Source organism: Lissotriton helveticus, chromosome 8, assembly GCF_964261635.1.
Source record: "Lissotriton helveticus chromosome 8, aLisHel1.1, whole genome shotgun sequence".
Classification (NCBI taxonomy): Eukaryota; Metazoa; Chordata; class Amphibia; order Caudata; family Salamandridae; genus Lissotriton; species Lissotriton helveticus.
The window spans coordinates 863,591,748-863,617,281 of record NC_136069.1 but is presented as its reverse complement, the minus strand read 5'-3'; positions in this window follow the sequence as shown (position 1 = coordinate 863,617,281).

Genomic DNA, 25,534 nt, shown 5'->3' with positions numbered 1-25,534 from the left:
GTACCTCCTTCTGGGTTCTGGGCTGGGGAAGACTCGCTATTAACTGGATACGGTCTGGTGTCAACTGCCTACCCCTCTTGGACAGCAAGTGTCCTAAGTATACCACTTGCTGGACACAGAATTGAAGCTTCGAAGGTGACACCTTGTGCCCCATCTCGGCTAGAAAATACAAAACTGTCAGTGACGCTCGCTCGCAGTCACGTTCAGAACGGGCTGTGATCAGTAGATCATCGACATACTGGAGCAGGGCAGTGTCAGTTGGCATGTGAATGTTGTCTAGTTGTCTCTTGAGTGCTTGACTGTAAATACTAGGACTTTCTGTGAAACCTTGAGGAGCGCGTGTAAACATATAGCTCCTTCCATTTAAACAAAATCCGAAAAGAAACTGGCTGTCTGGATGAATCGGAACACTGAAAAATGCATTCTTGAGGTCTATGACAGTGAAGAACGTGGCTTCGGAATCAATGGCTGTTAACAGGGAAGAGATATCTGGGACAACTGGGTACTGCGGAATAATACATTTATTAAGCTCTCGTAAATCAATCACTAATCGATATACTGGGGGTGCATTCGGATCAGTACGTTTCATGACTGGAATGATCGGAGAATTGCATACATTGGAGTCAGTTTCTACAACTACTCCTTGAGCCATGAGCTCGTCAATAATTTTGGATAAGGCTGCTACAGCCTCAGGTGGCAATCTGTACTGTCTGATTCGGGGTAACACTACACCTGGTTTGAGAGTCACACGATGGGGTGTGATTTGCATGTAACCTACATCAGTTGGACCTTGCGCCCATAAATGCTGTGGAACTTTAGACAATCTTGAATCAAAATCTCGTAATACATAGTGACCCTTAAAGTCACGTAGGAACAGACGTATTCCCTCTGGGGAACAGCATATGACTGCACCTAACTCTTTCAGTGTTTTAATGCCTAATAGGTTTTCTGGACATGACTTAGTAAGTAACAGATCAGTAGTACGGGACAATGGACCTACTTCTAGAGTAACTGGCTTAGATATCTCATTAACTATTGGCTTTCCTGAAAATCCAAGGGAAACATTTCTTGAGCCTGAGAGCGGAGCCCCTGGAACTTCGGCATGACTAATTGTGGTCCTACTTGCCCCTGTATCGATCAAAAACTTTCTGTCTTTCCCTAATACTTGACTGTGAACATAGGGACCTTCTTGATCTACAGGTATCTCGATGAGAGGCAAGCCTACCTCCCTCTCTAGGCTGTTTCATGAATATGGCTGGTACTCTGGATACTCAGACTGTGCATACTGGTACATCTGTGATGTGACATGCTGTGTTGCAGCGATAGGCTGCGGTGCGGTAACTGTCTGTTGTGCATTCTGTGGCTGAGAAGTCTGTGAAACTTGTTCTTGTCTAGGCGGACGTGGTCTTTCTTTAGTCTTACCAGTAGCTATATTATGTTTCAGAACTGCACACTCGTTTATAAAATGACCTGGCTGTTTACAATAATTGCAGTTCCCTCTAACGGGAGCTGCAGGATGACTGGCTTGATTCGGACCCCTCTTCTGACTGTCTTGAGGAACGGATTGTGCAACTAGTACTTTCATTTTCGTGTCTTTCATACGTTTTCTTTCGTGTTCTTGCTCTTCTCTAATTCTATTCTGGTGATACTGGAGCATCTGGAGCATCTGGGACGGGGTATTTGCTTGCCAGGTGCTTTCGACTTTCAAAACTCGGTTTTTAATTTGTGGGCTTGAATTTTCGACTAATTTGGTAACGAAAAGGTGAGGGTATGACTCACTACTTGTCTTGAGACCACTGTTGATACTGAAACATTTTTCAAATCTAGAATAAAAATCACTAATATCTTCATCTTGTTTCTGTTTACAGGCTGAGATTGCATCCCAGTCTTCTTTTCTCGTTGTCAATAATCTGGGTAAAACTTGAATCAATAATTCTGGTAATTCTTTACATTTATCTCCAAGACCGGTACCTGGTACTCGTGCCTTGTCTTCAGCTTCTAGAGCTGTCCAATCGATCTTTTTCTCTCCCACCTCCCATTCTTTTTCCTTTAGCTTTTCATATACCCCTGCGGGCAGCAGGACCTTTAACATTTTAATGATATCTGGGTAAGTGTATTCTCCCATACGGAGCATGTCTTTTAATTCTCTATGGAACCCTGCTGGATCTTTGTCATGACAGGGAATTAATTTCTTCATTTCAAGAAGTTCCATCTTTGAAATCGGAGTGTATACAAACACTCGTTGCATTACGCCACCCGCCCCTTGGACTGGGTGGACCTCTCGTAACGGATTCTGTCTGTCTATGTAGAATGGTTTACTTTCTGGGGGTGAGACATGAACAAAATGCGGGTTCAGGAACGTTCTATATTTGTGGCGCTGTTCTAGAATGACACTAATTAAATCGGTACCTAGACCTCTCCATCTATACTGGAGTAACTCGTTCAGGATATCGTGTAACGGGCCTGGATCAGAATGTTGACCCTCATACAGAGTAATGAGGTACTGGATCATATACATACCCACCAGTCGCTGCTCGGCTGGGGGCAGTTTCAGAAACATTTGTGCCACTATTTCGTCTGGAAAAGTGGTAGAATCAGTAATCCATCGGACTGCTGATCGGGCTAGTTCTTGTTCATGCATGGTACTTAATTCACTGTAACCGACTCGTGATTTCAGAATGTGATCGGTAGCTTGAAATACTTGTTCTAGAGAACCTTGTTCTGGTGCTTGATGATGGAAAATAGACTTGCGTTCTAGGCGTAAATGGCGATCTGGAAATCTAGATTTTCCTACATACGCTATTCTGGCGGGATTCTCGTCTTCCTCTTCAGGATCAGAGATACTTTCTTTCTCGCTTACTTGTGCTGCTTTACGCTGTTCGTGTATCTTTATTATTTCTTTACGAATTTTCTTGTACATACTCTCCATAGCACCGACGGTCTTGTGCTTACCCTCGGCTATATTATCACTCCACCTTGTCAGGATTCTCATTTCGGCAGAATCTTTAGACGGGTAATCTTGTTCTCTTATTAGACAATTGATCAGGAACTTTAATATCATGAGCTGGATCTCGGCTTTCCTTTGAGACATAATCTCGCCAATACTTTCTGGATCATCCCCTGTACGGATGAAACGATATATTCTGTCTAGATCTTCTTTCATATTCGGCAAGGTGACTAGATACTCGGTCACTCTCCTTACACGTAAGGAATATAAAACCATATTATATTCGCCTGGAACTGGATCATAGACACATTCGGTAAGGGTTTGCCTGATTTCTGTAACAGACTGATGTTTAGGCGTGCGCTGTAACGCTTGAGCATGTAATTCGAGTAATGTTAAACGCTTGTGTGGCGGCGGGGTTTGAGGAGGACCTCCTCCTACGGCCCCTAGACTAGAATCGTCGATTGACATTCTTCGTCCTGGCAGGGTCGGTAATTGTAACGTGGGCTGGACTTGTATGGCAGGCTGACCCGGGGGAGCTGTTAAGGGCACCCCGGTGTCTGGAGGAGCGGGAAGTGCCTGATTTACAGGGACTGGCGGAGCGCGAACAGGATTTGCATATTCTGGGACTGTGTCGTCCAAGTAGGACGAAATAAAAATATCAGCTGCGGTCTGTTTGTGACGTAGCTTGGTCGGAACTAATGGTGGCGGGAAATTACTGGATGCCTCTGGGGTCGCTTTTGGCAAACCTTCGGCAAGGAGAGGATACATACCCTTAATAAGGGCATGCCTCTGTCTGTCTGACTGTTCGGCTTTGACTTGTTCACCTATCTCGATTAATTCTCTTTCTTGGGCTCGTTCCTGGGATTCTCTACTTAACTCTGACTTTCTGACTTCCTTTTCCGTTCTTCTATGAGCTTCTTTACGCCATAACTCGATGGCATCTTTCTGTGACTGTCTGGCTTTCTTTTTCCATAATGCTTCTTCTACTCGCATGATACATTCGGCATCCCATGTACCCGATACGGGCCATCTATACTTTTCTTCTAACTGTTTGGTATACTCTACCCATAAATCTAGATACATTATGGCGCTTATGCCATGTTTCTGATACATAAAATGACCTGGACTGTCCCTGGGCGGGACAGGAACTGCTTCCTCTAATAAACCCTTTCTAGTTTTTAACTGACGTAACTTGGAAAAGAGCGGCATTGTAAACTTGAATCGGAACACAATACAATACACGAAAAACAATAACAATTGGGAAAACAATTCAGGCATACCACGACATTGGAAAGACATTAAACAACATTATAAATGACAGTTCGAACAGAATATTACCTGGAATACTGAGAACAGAAACAGAACAGAATTTCTCGAGAACGGAACAGACTAGAGTTACTGGATGCACTGCTGTAACAGTACGGAACATACCGGTCCCATAAAGGGACGCATCAAGACCCGTATCCACCTAGGTGAACACTTCGTTTGTGAGTCTGGGCACCACCAACCCACGGACCAGGAGTCAATTTAGATTGGTCCTGTCTAGATACTACCCCAGCAATGGTACTCACCGGGCAGCACGGAACGGGAGGCCTCGGACGGGACTGGACTGCTACGACGACGAACTTCGGACTTCGGACTTCAGTTACGGGTGGGCCTCCGGATACCTCGGACCTTGGACTCTCGGCTTGGGCTCTGGTCGGGACTCGCCGCGTTCCTCCACCGTCTCGTTCGGATGCTGGACCGCCTCCTCCGTCTCCTCCGTGGGCCTGAGGGATACTTGAAGCAGAAATATCTGCATGTGGCCGGTATGGTTCCGTCACGGCTGCAGAGGGTCAGGGGGTCGGCGTGGCTTCACCGACGCGTGGGGAAAGGGCAAGTCCCTGTTCGGGCGCCATTATGTGGTATATAAATAAATAATACCGGATCTATTTTTGGATGAATAAATGAATAACAGATAGCTCAATAAAATAAGAGTCAAGATTCGAGGTAGTAGGAGTTTCTGCAGGTTTATTACAGCATAAGGACAGGATCAGGACAACCTGCATAGAACGGGGGTAACAGGGCCCAGCAGGACAACTGGGGCCCAGCAGCTGCCGGGGCTTGATCTGGGATGAGCGCGCTCTCTTTTAATAACAATACATCGACTTATATACATAGCGCAAACACATAGCATTACATTGCAGTAGGCGTAGCAGTGGGTGGAGCAGAAGGCGTGACGCGTAGCAGTCGCGAGAGATAACAGTAAAAGTAGGTGTAACTGGGAGTATACATAGACATGTGATGCAAACGTAACAGAATATGTCATGAATGGGCGGAAACATAGGAGGGGGCTACCTAAGGAGCCGGGACCTCTAACCTGGTGGTGCGCGAAAACTGGCAATGACGTGTTACTAGGAGAAGCTGGGGGCTACGAACTCTGTGCTAGGAGCAGAGACTAGAGTCTGGAGGGTCAGAGCAACATGTACCTAAACCCTATCTGGTATCTGATGTTTAGGGAACATGTTGATATAAACTAGAAGTCATGAGGGGAAAAGCTAACTTGATTCTAAGACTGGACCATGCATTATTCTACATGTAGTGCGTGATGAAGAATATTAAATGACCATTAATACAGTATTTCTCTAACGTGGAGCCGAATAGGCTAGACAATGACGGAAACTATTGATGCAGTTCAGTAGCTTAGGAATGCAAAGAAGGAGGACTGAACTGATAACTGGAACTATAACATACTTTTGGCAGACTCAGAGGCAGAGCCAAGCTGCACCGGGCACTGCGAGGCAGGAAGTAAGTGAAGGGTCGAGGATACAGGTGGGGGCTGTATCGCTCCTCAGCGAGGCTTTCAGGAGACAGGAGCTGAATCTGATGTCCGGGCCCTTTTGAGGCCTAGAAACGGGGACTTTACAATGGAATAACGTGCACACTGAGAAACGTGGCAACATTACTTTACATAGGCCTGATATTCGTAGTATTCACGAGGACTGGAAACTGGCATACTAGAGGTGGACACAACTGGAATTGCGTCATTAATCAGACATGGGGAATAACATATGCATATTGGTCATGCACACATAACATATGATGGATGAGTAGGGACACAGAACATGGCAAAATTTACTTTTCCACAATAGAGTGGAGGCTCTGAGGGACACCGGGGCTAGTGTGACAGCTGTCAGTTGCCGGTTGGTGCCAAAGAGCAGGTTATTCCTCATGCATTCTTCCCCGTAGTTGCAGTGGACAACTCACAGAGCCAGTGTGAGTTTGCTCAAGTTCCCTTTGAGTGGGGGGGGGGGGAGTTCTCTGGTACTCTTCAAGTAGCTGTGAGGGCAGCCGGGCCAGTGGATGTCTGTTGGGCAATGATTTAGAGAAATCCCCTTGGGTTAAGGTGGAGAAGAAGGCTAATTTAGAGATGTTGGGCCTGCCTGAGTGGGTGTGAGTGACCACTTGGTCTAGGGCAGTCAGTAAGGGTGCTCAAGAGATCCTGGAGCCTGAAAGTATGGCCCAGGAACCTGCCTTAATGAGAAGAGGTAGGGGCGCGGGACGCCAGCCCCCATTGTTCCCACGGTCCACGAGGAGGCAGACCTTGAGGGGATGCCCTGGAATCTACAGGGGCACAAATTGCTGAACTGGGAGAGAATGGGGAAGAGAGAAGGAGGGGTTGGAATAGGAGGGGGAGGGATGTGGAAGGGGAGCAGAAGGGATGAGAAGGAGGAACTGAAAAGGTAGAGGGGAAGGGTGAAAATGGGTTGGGAGGGGAGCGATACAGAAGGAGAAAATAGAGGGAATAAGGGATGTGGAAGGGAAAGGAGTGGATGGGAGAGGGGGTAAGTGGAAAGGATGACTGGAGTGGGGAGAAGGGAAGTGGAAGGGAAAGAGAGAGTTGACATGGATTGGAGGGAAGAGGAGTAGGGGATGCAAGAGAAGAAAGAAGAGACATTGAAGAGGGAAATGGAAGAAATGAGGGGAGTTAGGAGGGATGAGAGAAATTAAGAGAAGATGAGCATGAGGAGGAAGGAAGAGGACAGTGGGGAGGAGGGCAGAGGAGATTGGGGAGGATGGAAGAGGAGAGTGTCAAGGGGGAGTAGAGCTGGGAGAGATAGGAAGGGCGGGAAGTGCAAGGGATGGGAGGGAGAAGGGGATAGAAGTGTAAGGGAGGATGGGAAATTAGGGGAGGAGAGAGAAGGGATGAGAAAGGGAGGGTAGAGAGGAGTGTGAGAGGAGAGAGGACAGGATAGCATGGTGGAGAGGCGGCAAGTGGAAGAGAAGAAGGCAGAGGAGAAGAGGGGGTGGAAGCGAGAGGGGACAGGAAGGAATGGGAAAGGGAGGTGAACTGGAAGAAGAGGGAAAGCTTGTGGATTGTAAGGGAGAGGTGGAAGGGAAGTGGAAAGGAAATGAAGGGTATGGAATGGGGAAGGGGGAGGTGAATGGAAGTGGTGGGGAAGGGTTGAGATGAAGAGGGAATTAGAAAGGAAGAGGGTATGGGAGGGGTAGAGGGAAGAGAAGTGGAAGGGAGATGGGTAGGAAAAAAGGGAATGAGAAGGGGAGGGAAGAGGGTATGGGAGAGATGGGGATGGGAGGGGGAGGTAAATGGGAAGTGGAAGGAATGGGGAGAGGAGGTAACTGGAAGGGAAGCAATGAGGAGATGAAAGGTGAAAGTGGGAGGGGATAGTGAAGGTATGCAAGCGAAGTAAAAGGGAAGGGGGAGGTGATCATAAAGGAATGAAGGAAGGAATGTGAAAGGAAAGAGTAGAGGGGAGTTAAGAGGATGGAGGAAGGAGAGATGAAGCAATGGTAGTTGTTAGCTGGAAGTTAAGAGGAAAAACTGGAGGTGACAGAAGCGGAGGAGGTGATAGGAGGAGAGGAGAAAGAAGTGGAAGGGAAGAGTGTCGAGGAGGGGGTGGGAGGGTGGGAAGGAAAGTAGAATGGGAAAGGAGGGGATTGTAGGAGGGGAGTGGAAGGGAAGAGGGGAGGAAGGAGAGAGAAGGGCATAGAAGGGGGAGGCAAACAAAAGAGAAGAGGATGGGATGTAAGAGGGAGCGAAATGGAAGAGAAGACCATATGGCAAGGAGAGGGATGTAAATAGAAGGGATATGCGAAGAGGAAGGGATGGGAGAGAATGCGACGGAGAGAGAGAAGAGGAGAAGATGTGATGAGAGGGGGAAGTGGAACAGAAGAAAAGGGGATGGGAAGAGGATGGGATGGAGTTGGAAGGGAAAGTGGGAAGGGAGAGGAGATGGGAGGGAAGAAGAAGGGAAGAGTGGAGTGGATAAGAAAAGGGAGACGTGGAAGGGGAATGGACTGATGGGAAGTGTAAGTGTAAGGGAAGAGAGGAGTAGGGTGGAAGAGAAATGAGAGGAGATGTTGAAGAGGGAAGTGGAGGGGAAGAGGGGAGTAGGGGGTGGGTAAGAAGACAGGAGTAGGTAAGAGGGAAGTGGAAGGAATGAGGGGAGTTGGAAAGAGGGAAGTGGAAGAGAAAAGGGGAGGAGAGAGGACAGGAAGTGGAAGTGGATGCGTTTTGGGGAGGTGGAAGAGAAGTGGAAAGGAAGAGAGGGGCATGGAAGGGGGCAGGAAACCGAAAGAGAAGAGGGGACAGGATGGGAGAAAAGAATATGGGAGGGGGAGGTGGAAGGGAAGTGAAAGGCAGAGGTGATGGGAGGGGGAGGTGGAAGGGAAGGGAAGTGAAAGTCATATGTGATGGGGAAGTGGCAGGGAAGAGGATATGGCGGGGTGGAGGGAAGATATTTGAGGGACGAGTGTAGGGAAGAGGTGGAGATGGGGATGGGAGTTGGAGGTGGAAAGGATGGGGAGGGGGAAGTGAAAGTGAATAGAGGAGAGCAGATAGGAGATGAAGAGGAGGGGGGTGGAAGGATATAAGGAAAGTAAAAAGGAAAAGAGAAGGGGAAAATAAGGGATGGAGGGGAGAACATTGGAAGGGGGTAAGTGGAGAAGAGGGAGGTGAGATGAGGGAAGGGGGTAGAGGAGGGGACTGGAGGGAGAGAGAAGGTGAAAGGGAGAGGTGGGGATAGGAGGGGAAAGAAGTTGTAGATGGGAGGAGCATGGAAGTGATTGGAGGATGGTGGAAAAGAAAGTTGAAGGGGAAAGCAGGGGATGGGAAAAGGAAGGGAGTGTAAAGGAAGAAGGAAGGAAAAAGCACATGGAAGGGGGAAGACAAGCAAAAGAAGAGAGAGGAGGGGATGTAAGGAGGAGGGAGGTAGAAGGGAAGAGAGGAGCTTATGGAAGGGAAATGGAGGGGATGAGGGGAGAGGAGGGAATGGGATTGGAGAGTGAGGAGTGAAATGGGAGGGGACAGGAGAGTAGGGAATAGGAGGAGGAGGAAAGTGGAAGAGTAGAGGAGAGATGAGTGGAGGAGAGGTGTGGTAAATAAATAATTAATTACCGGTTCTATTTTTCAGGATACTCATATAAACAGATAGCTCAATAAATAAGAGTCAGGATTCGAGGTAGCTGGAGTCTACAGGCTTTAAGCAGACATAAAGGACAGGAACAGGACAGCCTACATGGGAATAGGATGGCAGCTGCCGGGGGCAGGATCTGGGAGCATAAGGGATAACTTTTAATATGGGTGCACAATATATATACTTGAACAAAATACATTACATTCAATACAGTAGGCGTAGCAGTAGGCGTGGTTTCGTAGCAGTCGCGAAAGATAAGGGCAAAATGATGTAACAAGAAGGCGTGTACAGGGTGTATACATAGACATGTGATGCAAACGTAACAGAATATGTCATAAACGGGGCGGAAACATGGAGGGGGCTACCTGAGCAGCTGGGACCTCTAACCTAGTGGTGCGCGCAAATGGGCAATGACGTGTTACCAGGGAGAACTGGGGGCTATGACTTCTGCGCTAGAAGAGGAGACTAAAGTCTGGAGTGTCAGAGCAACATGTACCCAGGCATATCTAGTATCTGGTGTTTAGAGTACATGTTGATAGAATCCAAAAGTTATCAGGGCAAAGGCTAACAGACACTAAGACTGGTGCATGCATTATTCTTCATGTATTGCGTGTGCTAGGAATAGTCTATGAATATTAATACAGTATTTCTCTTACATGGAGACATAAAGGCTAGACCATGACGGAAACTATTGATGCGATTCAGTAGCTTAGGAATGCAGAGAAGGAGGGCTGGACTGATAACTAGAAACATAACATATTCTTGGCAGACTGGGAGGCAGAGCCAGGCCGGGCCGGGCACTGCGAGGCATGAAGTAAGCGAAGGGTCAGGGATGCAGGTGGGGGCTGTATCGCTCCTCGGAGAGGGTTCAGGAGACAGGAGCTGAATCTGAGTCCGGGCCCTTTTGAGGCCTAGAAACGGGGACAATTCAATGAATTAACGTGCACACTGTAAAATGTGGCAACGTAGGTTTACATAGGCCTAATATTCGTAGCTTTCACGAGGACTGGAAACTGGCATACTAGAGATGGACACAACTGTAATTGCGTCTTTAATTGATCATGCACATATAACATAAGATGGGAAACACGTAGGCACATATAACATGGCAAAATTTACTTTTCCACATTCCCTCCTTGTGCCCTACGTTTCCATCAGGAAACATCAATATTCATGATACCATCTATCATTTCATATAGCATCATTTGCTCGTCTCGAATTGTCTTGGAACGGGATTTAGAGCGGGACTTAGGACTAGGAATACAAGAGGTAGCACACATGCCGCAAATCGCAGGGCCACATTGTATACAGAGGCAGCAACTGAATATGATCATTACTGCAATACCTAGGAATGACAATACTTTCCATCCCCAGGCAGATATAATACTCCAGACCCAACTGGACCATGTCCAGGTGCCTGGATTCTGGTGTAACTGATGGGCAATTTTATGAAGTCTGGTTATAGCTGAATAAACAGACGGCGTGTTATTAGGAATGAAAATGCAGCAACTAGATCCGATGACTCTACATGCTCCTCCTCTATCGGCCAGTATGACGTCAAGAACGAGACGATTTTGGAGCACGACAAATCTCATAGCAGATTGCTCTTCAGTTAAGTTACCTAGAGCAGAAGTAGTCTCATTCACTACTGCTTCGAGGGTTCTGGTTAACCTACGTATTAACTTACTATTCTGGACAGGTCCTATAAAGAAGAAGAAACCTTTATTGAAGTCTTGATATTGTTCTAGAGTAGTTTCAGTTTGATCGACAATTGGGGACTCGATCTCCCTTCTAGGTCTGACGTGTACTAGATGTGTGTTTCTGTGATAATCAGATGGAGCTAGAAAAACTGGTGGCAGTAGGAAGGCAATGTAACATGTTCCATCCCAATCGAGGGGCAGACGAACATATGCGGTCTGACCACACACAAAATAAGAATGACGTGAGGCTTTGAAAATAGATTTCCCACTGTCACTATACTCGACAGTAGTAGTACAATCACTATGTCCTACATGTGCGGAACCATTCTTTCTGACACATAATTCGCCTTTGACTGGTAGTACTGAAATAGCAGGCAAATCTGGAGTAGTATCAGACTGAACATTCAGGACCATAAAATTCGAAGAATAATTACCAAAATTATATACTTCATTTTCTAGATCTAACCCTGTTCTATGGGAGAGACCTTGCTTGTCTGGAAAACATGTTCTATTCAGAAGGGACATATCATTGGAGGATGACGTTAAAGTGGACCATGCTCCATATGAACCATTATGTGAAAATGGATAAGGAAAGAGTGGCAGAACTCCCTTCGGTGTCTGGAAAGGGGGGAGTCGACCACACACCCAACAATTTGTGGCATTGCTGGTCTGCTGGGAATAGTGTAACATTCGGATGAATGTATTGTTTTGCATAGCAAGACGATAGGATAGCTCGTGAGGAGGCAGATCACTAAATGTGTGCTCTACTGTAGCATTAGAAAACTTATTTACATGTGAGATTGGAAAACATAAATATAAAGCATAACTTGTGCAGGTAACCATTAGACTCACATATAATAAAAAACTTAGAACAATGATACATTTGATAGAGTTTTGACTAACTCTCTCACTATGGGGGTCTATCTCATACATGTCAGAGACCTGTCTAACCGATTCACCCGAGAGGGACTTAGACAATTAAACTGGCTGACTTATTTTACTAGACCTGAGTTTCTTTTTATACTCCTGTTGCGGAGTTTCCTCTAACAGGGGAGGCTTGAGTTCAGAGTCTGTTTTTAGGCAGTCTTTAGAAATGAGGCAGTCCTTTGCAAAAGTCTTTTCACGAACTCCATGGAATTTCTTTATATGGGACAGGTGGACCCATCCTTTCCTGCCCTCTAGCTTCACGGCGGTCCTTGTTGTTAACAAGACAAGACGAGGCTCCTTCCAACGGGGCTCCAGTGGACTTGAACGATCAAAATTCCGCACCACCACCAGGCTTCCTGGAATGACTTCATGCGGTTTCACCTCGGTGTTGTCTGGAAATGCGGCGGCAACCTGTGAACGACAAGAGTGTAGGGCAGACATCAAGGAAGCTAGGTAATCTGTCAGCATATTACTGGAGACATCTGTAATACTGCGGGGTCTAGGTGTACCCCACATGTTTGGGGGGTGGCCGAATATGACCTCATACGGGGACAGACCTGATCTGGAATGTGCAACCATCCTCATGTAAAATAAAGCAACTGGCAGGGCAACTAGCCAGTCTACACCTTTCTCTTTACACACTTTTGCAATGCGGACTTTCAATGTCTGATTATGTCTCTCTACGAGACCGGCTGCTTCAGGATGGCGCACACAATGGAACTTCCACTGGTACCCTAACAGAAGGGAAACATGTTTCATAAGCTCAGATGAGAATGGCTGGCCGTTATCAGAATACACGACCCTAGGGAGTCCATAGCGGGGAAAGAATTCACGAACCAACTGCCTGGCAGTGGTCGCGGCTGTGTAATCTGGAACTGGATATGCTTCTGTCCACCTGGACAAAGCGCATACAACTACGAGGACATACTTGAAACCTCGACATCGCTCCATCTGAATATAATCCATCTGGAGGACCTCAAAAGGGTGGTCAGGAGGTTGGAATCCATCTTGTTCCACCGGGACACTTTTACCTGGATTGAACTGGCAACATATCATACAAGTACGGACTTTCTGCTTGGCTGCAGCTCGTAAGTGTTTGTTGAACCAAAGGTTCTGAATACTGTCTAACATAGCTTTTTCTCCTAAATGTGCTGGACTATGTGCGGTATTGATAATGACTTGAACCATAGAGTCGGGGAGAAACCATGTGGCTTTTCCCTTCGTCAACCATCCCTGATCTGTCTGGACCCCTCCTTGTTCGGACCATTTCTTTATTTCTTCGGGAGTAGCGTGTAACTGTATGTCTATGACATCTTGTGTAGGGTCCTTAACTGTCATACAGGTAGTCTGATCCAGAGTGAATGTCTGTGTCGTGTTAACTGGAATGTCTGGGGTCTGAGCTGTAAGCTTGGCTGTTCGATCTGCTAGATCGTTACCTTGGGAAATGATGTCAGTAACTTTCGTATGTGCTTTGCACTTCATGATAGCGATAGCTGTCGGTAAATGTATTGCATCTAACAGAGCTTGGATGAGGAGACCATGCTGAATCTTGGTTCCATGAGAAGTCATGAAACCTCTCTCCTGCCAGAGCACTCCAAAGTCGTGTACGACTCCGAATGCGTAACGTGAATCTGTATATATGTTTACTTTCAAGTTCTTGGCACGTATGCAGGCTTGGGTCAGAGCAACTAGCTCTGCTGCATGAGCAGACAGGGTGTCAATACGATGTGTTTCTATAACTTCGGTGTCAGTAGTCACTGCATACGCGGCTACTAGTTCTCCTGTACTTGTTCTCATACATGAACCATCCACATAAAGTGTCAGGTCGGGATTAGGTAATGCAATGTCTGTCAGGTCTTGTCTTGGCTTTGTCATAGTGTTAACAACTTCCACACAGTCATGTGTGGCAGTATTTGAAGTAACTGACGGTAACAGTGTAGCAGGATTTAGAATGTTGCAGCGTCTGATTTCTATGTGTGGCTGGAACAGTATCAGTTCATAACCTGTTAAACGTGCAATGGTCAAGTGCTGAGTCTGTGTTCGGTTTAAAAGAACTTCCACGGAATGTGGAACTTGTACTGTCAGGGAGTGTCCTAACACTATGGAATCACTTTGTCTGATAGCGAGAGCTGTGGCTGCAACTGACTTGAGGCACGCAGGCAGAGCCTGGGCTACTGGATCTAATGTGCTCGAAAAATAAGCAGAGGGCTTGTATTGTCCTGCTTGATCTTGTGTGAGAACAGATAATGCAGTACCATCACGTTCTGTGACAAAAAGTGTAAAAGGCTTACTGTAGTTCGGTGTAGCTAGAACAGGTGCTTGGCATAAGGCTTTCTTTAATTCATTAAAAACAAGTGTATGTTCCTGGGTACAAGGGAGGACAGTCGATACGGCTGCCTCCTGTGTCGTTAACTGTATCAGTGGCTTAGCTAGAAATGCATACTGAGGAATCCATTGTCTGCAATAAGAAGTGAGGCCAATAAAAGCTCGTACCTCCTTCTGTGTCTTGGGCTTTGGAAGACTCGCTATTAACTGGATACGGTCTGGTGTCAACTGCCTACCCCACTTGGACAGTAAGTGTCCTAAGTATACCACTTGCTGGACACAGAATTGTAATTTGGAAGGAGACACCTTGTGCCCCTGCTCGGCCAGAAAATACAGGACTGTAAGTGACGCACGCTCGCAGTCACGTTCGGAACGGGCTGTGATCAGTAGATCATCGACATACTGGAGCAGGGCAGTGTCAGTTGGCATGTGAATATTGTCTAGTTGTCTCTTAAGTGCTTGACTGTAAATACTAGGACTTTCTGTGAAACCTTGAGGAGCTCGTGTAAATTTATAGCTCCTTCCATTTAAACAAAAACCGAAAAGGTACTGGCTGTCTGGATGAATGGGGACACTGAAAAATGCGTTCTTGAGATCGATAACAGTGAAGAACGTAGCTTCAGAATCAATGGCTGTCAATAGGGAAGAAATATCTGGGACTACTGGGTACTGGGGTATGATACATTTATTAAGCTCTCGAAGGTCAATCACTAATCGATGTACTGGAGGTGCACTTGGATCAGTACGTTTCAGAACTGGAATGATAGGAGAATTACATACATTGGAGTCAGTTTCTACAACCACTCCTTGAGTAATAAGCTCGTCAATAATTTTGGACAAGGCTGCTACAGCCTCAGGTGGCAATCTGTACTGTCTGATTCGTGGCAAAACTATACCTTGTTTGAGAGTCACACGATGGGGTGTGATGTGCATACATCCTACATCAGTTGGACCTTGCGCCCATAAATGCGGCGGTACATTCAATATTCTTGGATCAAAATCACGTAGTACATAGTGACCTTTAAAGTCACGTAAGAACAATCGAACTCCTTCTGGGGAAAAGCAAATTACTGCACCTAATTCCTTTAATGTTTTAATGCCTAACAAATTTTCTGGACATGATTTCGTAAGTAACAAATCAGTAGTTCGGGACAATGGACCAACTTCTAGAGAAACTGGTTTTGAAATCTCGTTAACAATAGGCTTTCCTGAAAATCCAAGGGAAACATTTTTAGAGCCTGAGAGCGGAGCCCCTGGAACCTCGTCATGACTGATAGTAGTCCTACTTGCCCCTGTATCAATCAGAAACTTTCTGTCTTTCCCTAATACTTGACTGTGTACATAGGGACCCTCTTGATCTACAGGTATCTCGATGAGAGGCAAGCCTACCTCCCTCTCTAGGCTGTTTCATGAATACTGCTGGTACTCCGGATACTCGGACTGTGCATACTGGTACATCTGTTGTGTAACATGCTGTGTTGCAGCGATAGGCTGCGGTGCTGGAACTGTCTGTTGTGCATTCTGTGGTGGCTGAGGAGTCTGTGAAACTTGTTCTTGTCTGGGCGGACGTGGTCTTTCTTTAGATTTACCAGTAGCTATGTTGTGTTTCAGAACTGCACACTCGTTTATAAAATGACCTGGCTGTTTACAATAATTGCAAGTCCCTTTAATGGGAGCTGCAGGATGACTGGCTTGATTCGGACCCCTCTTCTGACTGTCTTGTGGTACAGATTGTGCAACTAATACTCTCATTTTCGTGTCTTTCATACGTCTCCTTTCGTGTTCTTGCTCTTCCCTGATTCTGTTCTGGTGATACTGGAGCATTTGTAGCATTTGTGACGGGGTATTAGCTTGCCAACTACTTTCGACTTTCAAAACTCGATTTTTAACTTGTGGACTTGAATTCTCGACTAGTTTGGTAACAAAAAGATGAGGGTACGATTCACTACTCGTCTTCAGACCACTGTTGATAATAAAACATTTTTCAAATCTAGAATAAAAATCACTAGTGTCTTCATCCTGTTTCTGTTTACAAGCTGAGATTGCATCCCAATCTTCCTTTTTCGTGGTTAGTAACCTTGGCAAAACCTGAATCAATAACTCGGGCAATTCTTTAACTTTACCCCCTAGACCGGTACCCGGTACTCGTGAATTATCTTCAGCTTCTAGAGCTGTCCAATCAATCTTTTTCTCTCCCACCTCCCATTCTTTTTCCTTGAGTTTTTCATATATCCCTGCGGGCAACAGGACCTTTAGCATTTTGATGATATCAGGATACGTGTATTCTCCCATACGGAGCATGTCCTTTAATTCTCGATGGAACCCTGCTGGATCTTTGTCATGACAGGGAATTAACTTTTTCATCTCTAAGAGTTCCATCTTGGTGATAGGGGTGTAAACAAATACTCGTTCTAGATCACCACCCGTTGTCCTAACTGGGTGTACTTCTCGTAACGGATGCTGTCTATCTATGTAAAATGATTTACTTTCTGGAGGTGAGACGTGAACAAAATGCGGGTTCAGAAACGTTCTATATTTGTGGCGCTGGTTTAGAATGATACTAATTAAATCGGTACCTAGACCTCTCCATCTATGCTGGAGTAACTCGTTCAGAACATCATGTAACGGACCTGGATCAGAATGTTGTCCCTCATACAGTGTAATGAGGTGCTGGATCATATACATACCCACCAGTCGCTGCTCGGCTGGGGGCAGTTTCAGAAACATTTGTGCCACTATTTCGTCTGGAAAAGTGGTAGAATCAGTAGTCCATCGAACTGCTGATCGGGCTAGTTCTTGTTCATGCATGGTACTAAGTTCACTATAACCGATTCGTGATTTCAGAATGTGATCGGTAGCTTGAAATACTTGCTCAAGAGAACCTTGTTCTGGTGCGGGAGGAGGGAAAACTTTCTTGTGTTCCAGGCGTGAATGTCGTTCGGGAAGTCTAGTTCCACCTACATACGCTATTCTGGTGGGATTCTCGGCGTCTACCTCTTCGGTATCAGAGTTATCTTCTTTCTCGGTTACTTGTAGTGCTTCTCGTTTCTCGTGTAACTTTATTATTTCTCTACGGATTTTCTTGTACATACTCTCTATACAGGTCTGTGTCTTGTGTCTTCCCTCGGCTATGTGGTCACTCCACCTGGTCAGGACTTTCATTTCTTCCGGATCTTTATCCGGATAATCTTGTTCTCTTATTAAACAATTAATTAGAAACTTTAAAAGCATAAGCTGAATTTCGACTTTTCTTTGAGTCATGGCTTCGCCAATACTTCCTGGATCTGCTCCTGTACGGATGAAACGATATATTCTGTCTAGATATTCTTTCATATTTGGTAGGGTGTCCAAGTATTCGGTCACCCGTCTTACGCGCAATGAATATATGACCATATTATCATCGCCTGGGACTGGATCATAACGGCATTCGGTAAGGGCTCGCTTGATATCGGCAACTGACTGCTGTTTGGGCGAACGCTGTAACGCTCGGGCATGTAGCTCGAGTAATGTCACACGTTTGTGTTGAGGCGGGGTTCCAGGAGGACTTCCCCCCGAGGCCCCTTGACTAGAATCGTCGACGGGTATTGTACGTGCTGGTAGAGTGACTGATGTAGCGGGTACATGTACTGTGGGCTGGACCGGGGGTACCGTAACAGGTGCTGTAACGGGTGCCCCGGTGACTGGAGGAACAGGAATTACATTATTTGCTGGAGCTGGCGGAACAGGATTTGCATATTCTGGGACTGTGTCGTCCAAATAGGACGAGAGAAAAATATCAGCTGCGGTCGGTTTGTGACGTAGCTTAATCGGAACTAATGGCGGCGGGAAATTACATGGTGCTTCCGGGGTTGCTTTCGGCAAGCCCTCGGTAAGAAGAGGATACATACCCTTAATAAGGGCATTTCTCTGTCTGTCTGACTGTTCGGCTTTAACTCGTTCACCTACTTCGATTAATTCCCTTTCTTGGGCTCTTTCTGAGGATTCCCTACTTAATTCTGTCTTTCTGATTTCTTTTTCGGTTCTTTTATGAGATTCTTTGCGCCATAACTCGATGGCATCTTTCTGGGACTGTCTGGCTTTCTTTTTCCATAATGCTTCTTCTACTCGCATGATGCACTCGGCATCCCACGTACCTGATACGGGCCATCTATATTTCTCGTCTAATTCCTTGGTGTACTCCACCCATAAGTCTAGATATAATATGGCACTTAAGCCATGCTTATGATACATAAAATGACCTGGACTGTCCCTAGGCGGGACAGGAACTGCTTCCTCTAGCAATCCTTTTCTTGTTTTTAACTGGCGTAACTTCGAGAATAGAGGCATAGTTTAGGCTGGAGTCTGGACACAATACAATACACGATAAACACAATAATAACTGAAAAAACAAATCATTCATACCACGACATTGAAAACACATGAAATAACATTTAAAATAACAGTTCGGACAGAATACTACCTGGAATACTGAGAACAGAACACATGAATTTCTCGAGAACAGAACTTACTGGAATGACTAGATGTACTGCTAAAACAGCACGAAACTTACCGGTCCCATAAAGAGACACGTCAGGACCCGCGTCCACCTAGGTGAACACTTCGTGTTGGATCTGCGTACCCAAACCCACGGACCAGAGACAAATTAATTGACCCTGTCTAGATACTACCCCAGCAACGGTACTCACCGGGCAGCAAGAACGGAAGGCCTCGGACTGGACTGGACTGCTACGACGACGGACTACGGACCTCGGACTTCAGTTACAGGTGGGCCTCCGGATACCTCGGACCTTGGACTCTCGGCTTGGGCTCTGGTCGGGACTCGCCGCGTTCCTCCACCGCCTCGTTTGGACGCTGGACCGCAACCTCCGTCTCCTCCGTGGGCCTGAGGGATACTTGAAGCAGAAATATCTGCACGTGCACGGTATGGTTCCGTCACGGCTGCAGAGGATCAGGGGGCCTGCGTGGCTTCTCCGGCGCGTGGGGAAAGGGCAAGTCCCTATTCGGGCGCCATTATGTGGTAAATAAATAATTAATTACCGGTTCTATTTTTCAGGATACTCATATAAACAGATAGCTCAATAAATAAGAGTCAGGATTCGAGGTAGCTGGAGTCTACAGGCTTTAATCAGACATAAAGGACAGGAACAGGACAGCCTGCATGGGAATAGGATGGCAGCTGCCGGGGGCAGGATCTGGGAGCATAAGGGATAACTTTTAATATGGGTGCACAATATATATACTTGAACAAAATACATTACATTCAATACAGTAGGCGTAGCAGTAGGCGTGGTTTCGTAGCAGTCGCGAAAGATAAGGGCAAAATGATGTAACAAGAAGGCGTGTACAGGGCGTATACATAGACATGTGATGCAAACGTAACAGAATATGTCATAAACGGGGCGGAAACATGGAGGGGGCTACCTGAGCAGCTGGGACCTCTAACCTAGTGGTGCGCGCAAATGGGCAATGACGTGTTACCAGGGAGAACTGGGGGCTATGACTTCTGCGCTAGAAAAGGAGACTAAAGTCTGGAGTGTCAGAGCAACATGTACCCAGGCATATCTAGTATCTGGTGTTTAGAGTACATGTTGATAGAATCCAAAAGTTATCAGGGCAAAGGCTAACAGACACTAAGACTGGTGCATGCATTATTCTTCATGTATTGCGTGTGCTAGGAATAGTCTATGAATATTAATACAGTATTTCTCTTACATGGAGACATAAAGGCTAGACCATGACGGAAACTATTGCTGCGATTCAGTAGCTTAGGAATGCAGAAAAGGAGGGCTGGACTGATAACTAGAAACATAACATATTCTTGGCAGACTGGGAGGCAGAGCCAGGCCGGGCCGGGCACTGCGAGGCATGAAGTAAGCGAAGGGTCAGGGATGCAGGTGGGGGCTGTATCGCTCCTCGGAGAGGGTTCAGGAGACAGGAGCTGAATCTGAGTCCGGGCCCTTTTGAGGCCTAGAAACGGGGACAATTCAATGAATTAACGTGCACACTGTAAAATGTGGCAACGTAGGTTTACATAGGCCTAATATTCGTAGCTTTCACGAGGACTGGAAACTGGCATACTAGAGATGGACACAACTGTAATTGCGTCTTTAATTGATCAGGGGGAATACATGCATATCGATCATGCACATATAACATAAGATGGGAAACACGTAGGCACATATAACATGGCAAAATTTACTTTTCCACAGAGGGACAGGGGAGGTAGAAAGGAAAAGGGGATACGATGGTATAGGAAGAGGGGAATGGGGAAAGGGGTGTCAAGGGAGGATGGGAGCAAGCAGAAGAGAAAAGAGCAGGGGATGGGGAGGAAAGTAAAAAGGATGAGGGGAAGGAATGGGAGAGAAGGAGAGAGGAGGTGATGAGATCAGAAGGGGCGAGTAAGGGATACGAGGGAAGTGGAAGGGAATAGAGGACAGGAGAGTAGGATTTGGGAGGAAAAGGGAAGGAGAAGGTTAGAGGGGTGAGGGAAAATGAGAAGGGCTGGGGAAGTTGCAGGAAAGTGGAAGAGAGGGATAGAGGTGGGAATGGGAGGGTAATGGTGATGGTGAGATGGAAGGGCAGTTGCTGGGATATGGGAGGGGAATGGAAGGGGATAGGATAAGGAAATGGAGAGAAGTCTAGAAGGAAAGATGGGAGTGGAGAGGAGGGGATGGGAGGTGGAACGAAATTGGAAGGGGGAGTCAATGTTAAGAGAAGAAGGAATGGAAGGGTGGAAAGTGGAAGGGAAAAAGGAGAGAAGTGGGTATGGGAGAGGAAGTGGAAGGGAAGCAAAAGGAAGAGGGTATAGAAGGGTTGGAAGGGAGGGGAGGGAATAAGAGGAGAAGTGGGGAAGGGAGAAAAGGGAATAGGAGGCGGGGAGAGGGTATGGGGCAGGTGGGAAAGGGAGGGGGAGGAAAAAGGGAAGAAGAAAGAATAGGGATGGAACTCAATGGGAAGAACTGAGGGGTAGAAGGTGAGAAGGGAGCGGAGGGGATGGTGGAGGGATGTGAGGGATGTAAGGGGGAAGAAGAGGGGAAAATAGGATAGGAAAACGGGAGGGAAGTGGAAGTAGAAATGAAAAGGGGGAGCGGAGAGGAGGGAGGTGGGATAAGAGGGTCAGGAAGTTGGTTGGGGATAGGATTTTGGATGGAGAAGGAACTGGAAGGTATGTAGGAAGGTAAGGAAGTGGCTGGAAAGAGGGGCGGCAACAGGAGCACGGAGGAGGAAGGAAATTGGCTGGGGAGAGGAGGGGACTGGAGGGTAAGGGAAGTGGAAGGTAGGAGGATATAGGAGGGGGAGGGAAAGAAGTAGAATGGAAGAGGGTTAGAGAGGAAATGACAGGGGTAAGAAAGAAGTGGAAGGTGAAAGGTGAAAGGAGGGGAATTGAGAAGGTGCGGAGTGGAAGGGTAGAACGGAGGGGTAGGAGACAACAGCATGGCAGGCGTAAGGCAAGCAAAACAGGAGGGAGATGGAAGTGGAAGGGAAGAGAAGAGGAGACAGGAGATTAGAGGATGGGAGGAGGATGGAAGTAGAGAGGGGAGATGAGTGGATAGGGGAAAATGTGAGGTAGAAGGGAAGAGGGAAGGAAAAGGAGAGAAAACGATATGGGAATAGGGGTGGTAGAAGGGAGGGAAGAGGAAGGGAGGGATGTGAGGGGGAAGGGAGGTGAAAAAGAGGAGTGATTGGAGGGGGCAGAAGGAGTGGTAGGGAGGGAAGTGGAAAGGTACAGGGTAGCGGAGAGGTGTGATTGGGAGGGAGAAGTGGAAGGGATGGGATAGGAGATGAGGGGATGGGAGTAGAGGGAAACAGAAGGGAAGAGAGGAGTAGTGAGGAGGGGAAAGGAGGGTGAATGTGAAAGGGAAGTGGAAGAGGAAGGGAGTAGAAGGAAAGAAGGGAGGGGAGGGAAGATGGTAAGTGAAGGATGAGAGAAAAGCGGATGGGAAGAGGAGGAGGTGGAAGTGCATGGATGTGGAAGCAAATGGGAAGGGGAGAGGTAGAATGGGAGGAAAGACAGGACAGGATGGAAGAAAGTGGAAGGGAAGAGTATAAGGGAGAGGAGGAAAATGGGAAGGGAGGTGAAAGGCAAGTAGAAGGGATGCTAGGGGGATAGGATGGGTAGGGACGAGGGAGTATAGGGGAGTAGAAGGAAAGAGGGAAGTGGAGAAGAGTGAATGGGAGGATGAGGTGGAATAAAGAGGGGAGTAGAAGGAATGAGAGGAGGGGTGGGAAGAGAAGCAGAAGGGAAATAGGGTCTGGCATGGAAGTAGAAGAGAAGGGGATGGGAAAAGGAGGCAATTGGAAGAGAGGAGGGAATGGAGGGTAGGGGATACGAGAGACGGAAGCCCAATTGAAGAAAAGAGGGTATGGGAAATGTAGCTGGTATGGGAGTGGAATGGAGAGGGGGAGGAGGGAACAAGAGGAAGAGGAAAGAGGGGATGGAGGAGGAGGGGTGTGGGAGGAAGAGGGTAGAAGAGAGGTAGGGATAGGAGGGAGAGGTGGAAGGGAAGTGGAAGGGATGGGAGTGGAAGGAATGGGTGGAGGGAAGTAGCAGGATAGAGCAGCAGGGATGGAAGGGGTAGGGAAAGGAGGGGGTGGAAGAGGGAGAGGAGGGAAGTAGAAATAGAGAGGATGGGATGAAAGAGTGGAGATGAAAGGGAAGTGAAAGGGGAGTGGAAGGAAAGAGTATGAAATAAAAGAGGAAGGAAGGAGGGGAGGGTATTTGAAGGATGGGTTGGACATGGAAGGGAAGTAACAGGGAAGAGGAGTTGAGATGAGGAAAGAGGAAATCGGGTGGAGGAGGTGGAAGTGGAAGAGAAATTGGGAGGGGAGACAAGAGAGTGGGAGGGGGAAGAAATGGGATGGGACAGGATAGGGGAGAGGTAGGGATGGTAGATGGAGATAAAAAGGAAAGACAAAGAGAGGGGGAGGGAACTCAAAGGGGACTGAGGGGGAGAGGAGTGGAGTGGAGTGGAGTGGAGTGAATGGGTGGAGGAATGGAAGGTTGAGAGAAGACGAGAGGAGGGGATGAAAGGGGTAGGGTAAGGGAAGTGGGGAGATGTGGAAGGCAAGATGAGGGGATGGGAGGGAAATGGGCTGTAAGACGGTATGAAGGAAGTGGCTCTTAGGGGCCACTCCGGTTACTTACAACCACCAGCTATGCCTTCCCAAGAATGAAGAGTCAGTCAGACAGTAGAGAATATAAACATACTTTTATTAGCAATACTCTGCAGAGGAGTCCAATCTGACCTGCACCCTAAGATGTCTGCCGAGGGACTGACCCCCCCAACAACCTAAAACATGTAATGATTCTTCCCAAGAGCCTTCAACTACGCCCACAGTGGAAAGTTACTGGCCTGGGCTGAACATGAACAAAGAGGGCACAGAGGGATGACCTACCACCTGCCAGATGGGTACATGCTATCTGCAGCTCAAGGTTACCGTACTGAGCCTCAGCGTCTCCTAACATGGGAGCAGAACTACACACTCGGATAGGTATGCAAGGGCAGAATGGCCTATTCATTAGTAAGTCGAGAAACAGCCTTGAACAAAAGAGAAAATAATAACGGAATACAGTGTTCTGCTGAGACAAGCAATACGAATAATGAGTCCTAGTTCAGACACAGTCTAAGCAGCCTAACAGGGATTACAAAATACAAAATGTAGTCACACTTGCTAACTGAACCCTGCACATTATCGGGATAACTCAGTGGGTTGCATAACAAGAATACAAATGGTGTCTATTTAGCCACACACTGCTAACTTACTATAGCATGAAACAAGTGCATTGCATGAATTGGATTTTCAAACCTAACAGGTAAGGAAGAGGAGAGGAGGGTATTGAGAGGAAGGGAAGTGGGGAGAGGAGAGGAGGGGGTGGGGAGGGAAGTGGAAGGGTAACTGAGAGGATGCAAAAGAAGTGAAAGTGAATAGGGCAGGGAAGAAGAGCAGGTGGAAGGGAAGAGAGGTCGAGAAGGAGTTTGGAGGGAGAGAAAAGTGGAAGGAGAGAGGAGGGAATGACAGGGGAAATGGAAGGAAGTGGACAGGAAGAGGGGAGGGGGCAGGGAGGGGTTTGAGATGGGTGTAGAAAGGAATGGATAGGAGTAGGGAAGTGGAAGGGAAGAGGCGAGGGGGAAGGGCATGGGAGAGGGAAAGGAAGTAGAAGAGGGGAGGGGGATTAAAGTGTAAGGAAAGAGAGAAGGGAGGACAGTATATGAGGCTGGAAGGGAAGAAAGTAGAAGGATCTGGGGAGGGGAGAAGAGGAGGGGAAAAGTGGAAGGAAAGAGGGTAAGAGGGAGGTGAGAGGAGGGGTGGAAGGGGAGAAGAGGAGGTGTGGAATGTGGAAGGTGAATGGAAGGAGAGGAACATGAAATGAAGAAAAGGGAAAGGGAAGAGAAAGAAATGGGATTTTTTTTGTAAAGCTTCATTTATCCAGTCAATCAATCACAGATCACAATTCATGATCCGAATATGAAAAATTTTAGTGAACACATAAATTCTTAAGCCTATCAACATATATAGCGAAAAGTTATAGTTATTACCAGCTATCCATGTCCATTTCTCCACCTTGCTTTTATTGTAGTGTCTATAAAATATTCAATTCTAGTCTGCCCCCCATATTTGAATACATTTCTGGATAGCTCCTATTCTAAGGGAATATAGCTTTCCACTTTCTTTTGTGTTTCTCATTTTGACTACCCATTGTGCAAATTTCGGCGAATCTGATGATTTCCAATTTTGTAATATTAAACATTGAGCTTTGAGGGAACCATTAAAAAATAATTTGTTTTTGTCGCACCGTTAAAGTTTGATTCGGGATTCGGCGAATCTGATGATTTCCAATTTTGTAATATTAAACATTGAGCTTTGAGGGAACCATTAAAAAATAATTTGTTTTTGTCGCACCGTTAAAGTTTGATTCGGGATCCCGAAGAAGATAACTGTAGGATTGGTGTCTATGTTCTGTTTAAGTTGCCTGCTAATCGACTGAAAGCCCCTTGGAGAAGCACATATATACCCAGTCTCCTCCTTGATGATTACATCTAGGGCAACCTGGTGATATTTCCGTTAATATTTTGTGCAGTTTCTCAGGAGTGTGGTATAGTTGCCATTTGGAGAAAAGGGCTTTAATAGACCATTTATTGTAATCCTTCCATTGAACTGCTTCTATATGACACCCTGTGGTCGCCTGGATTTCTAAAAGAGCTCTCAGAACTATTTGA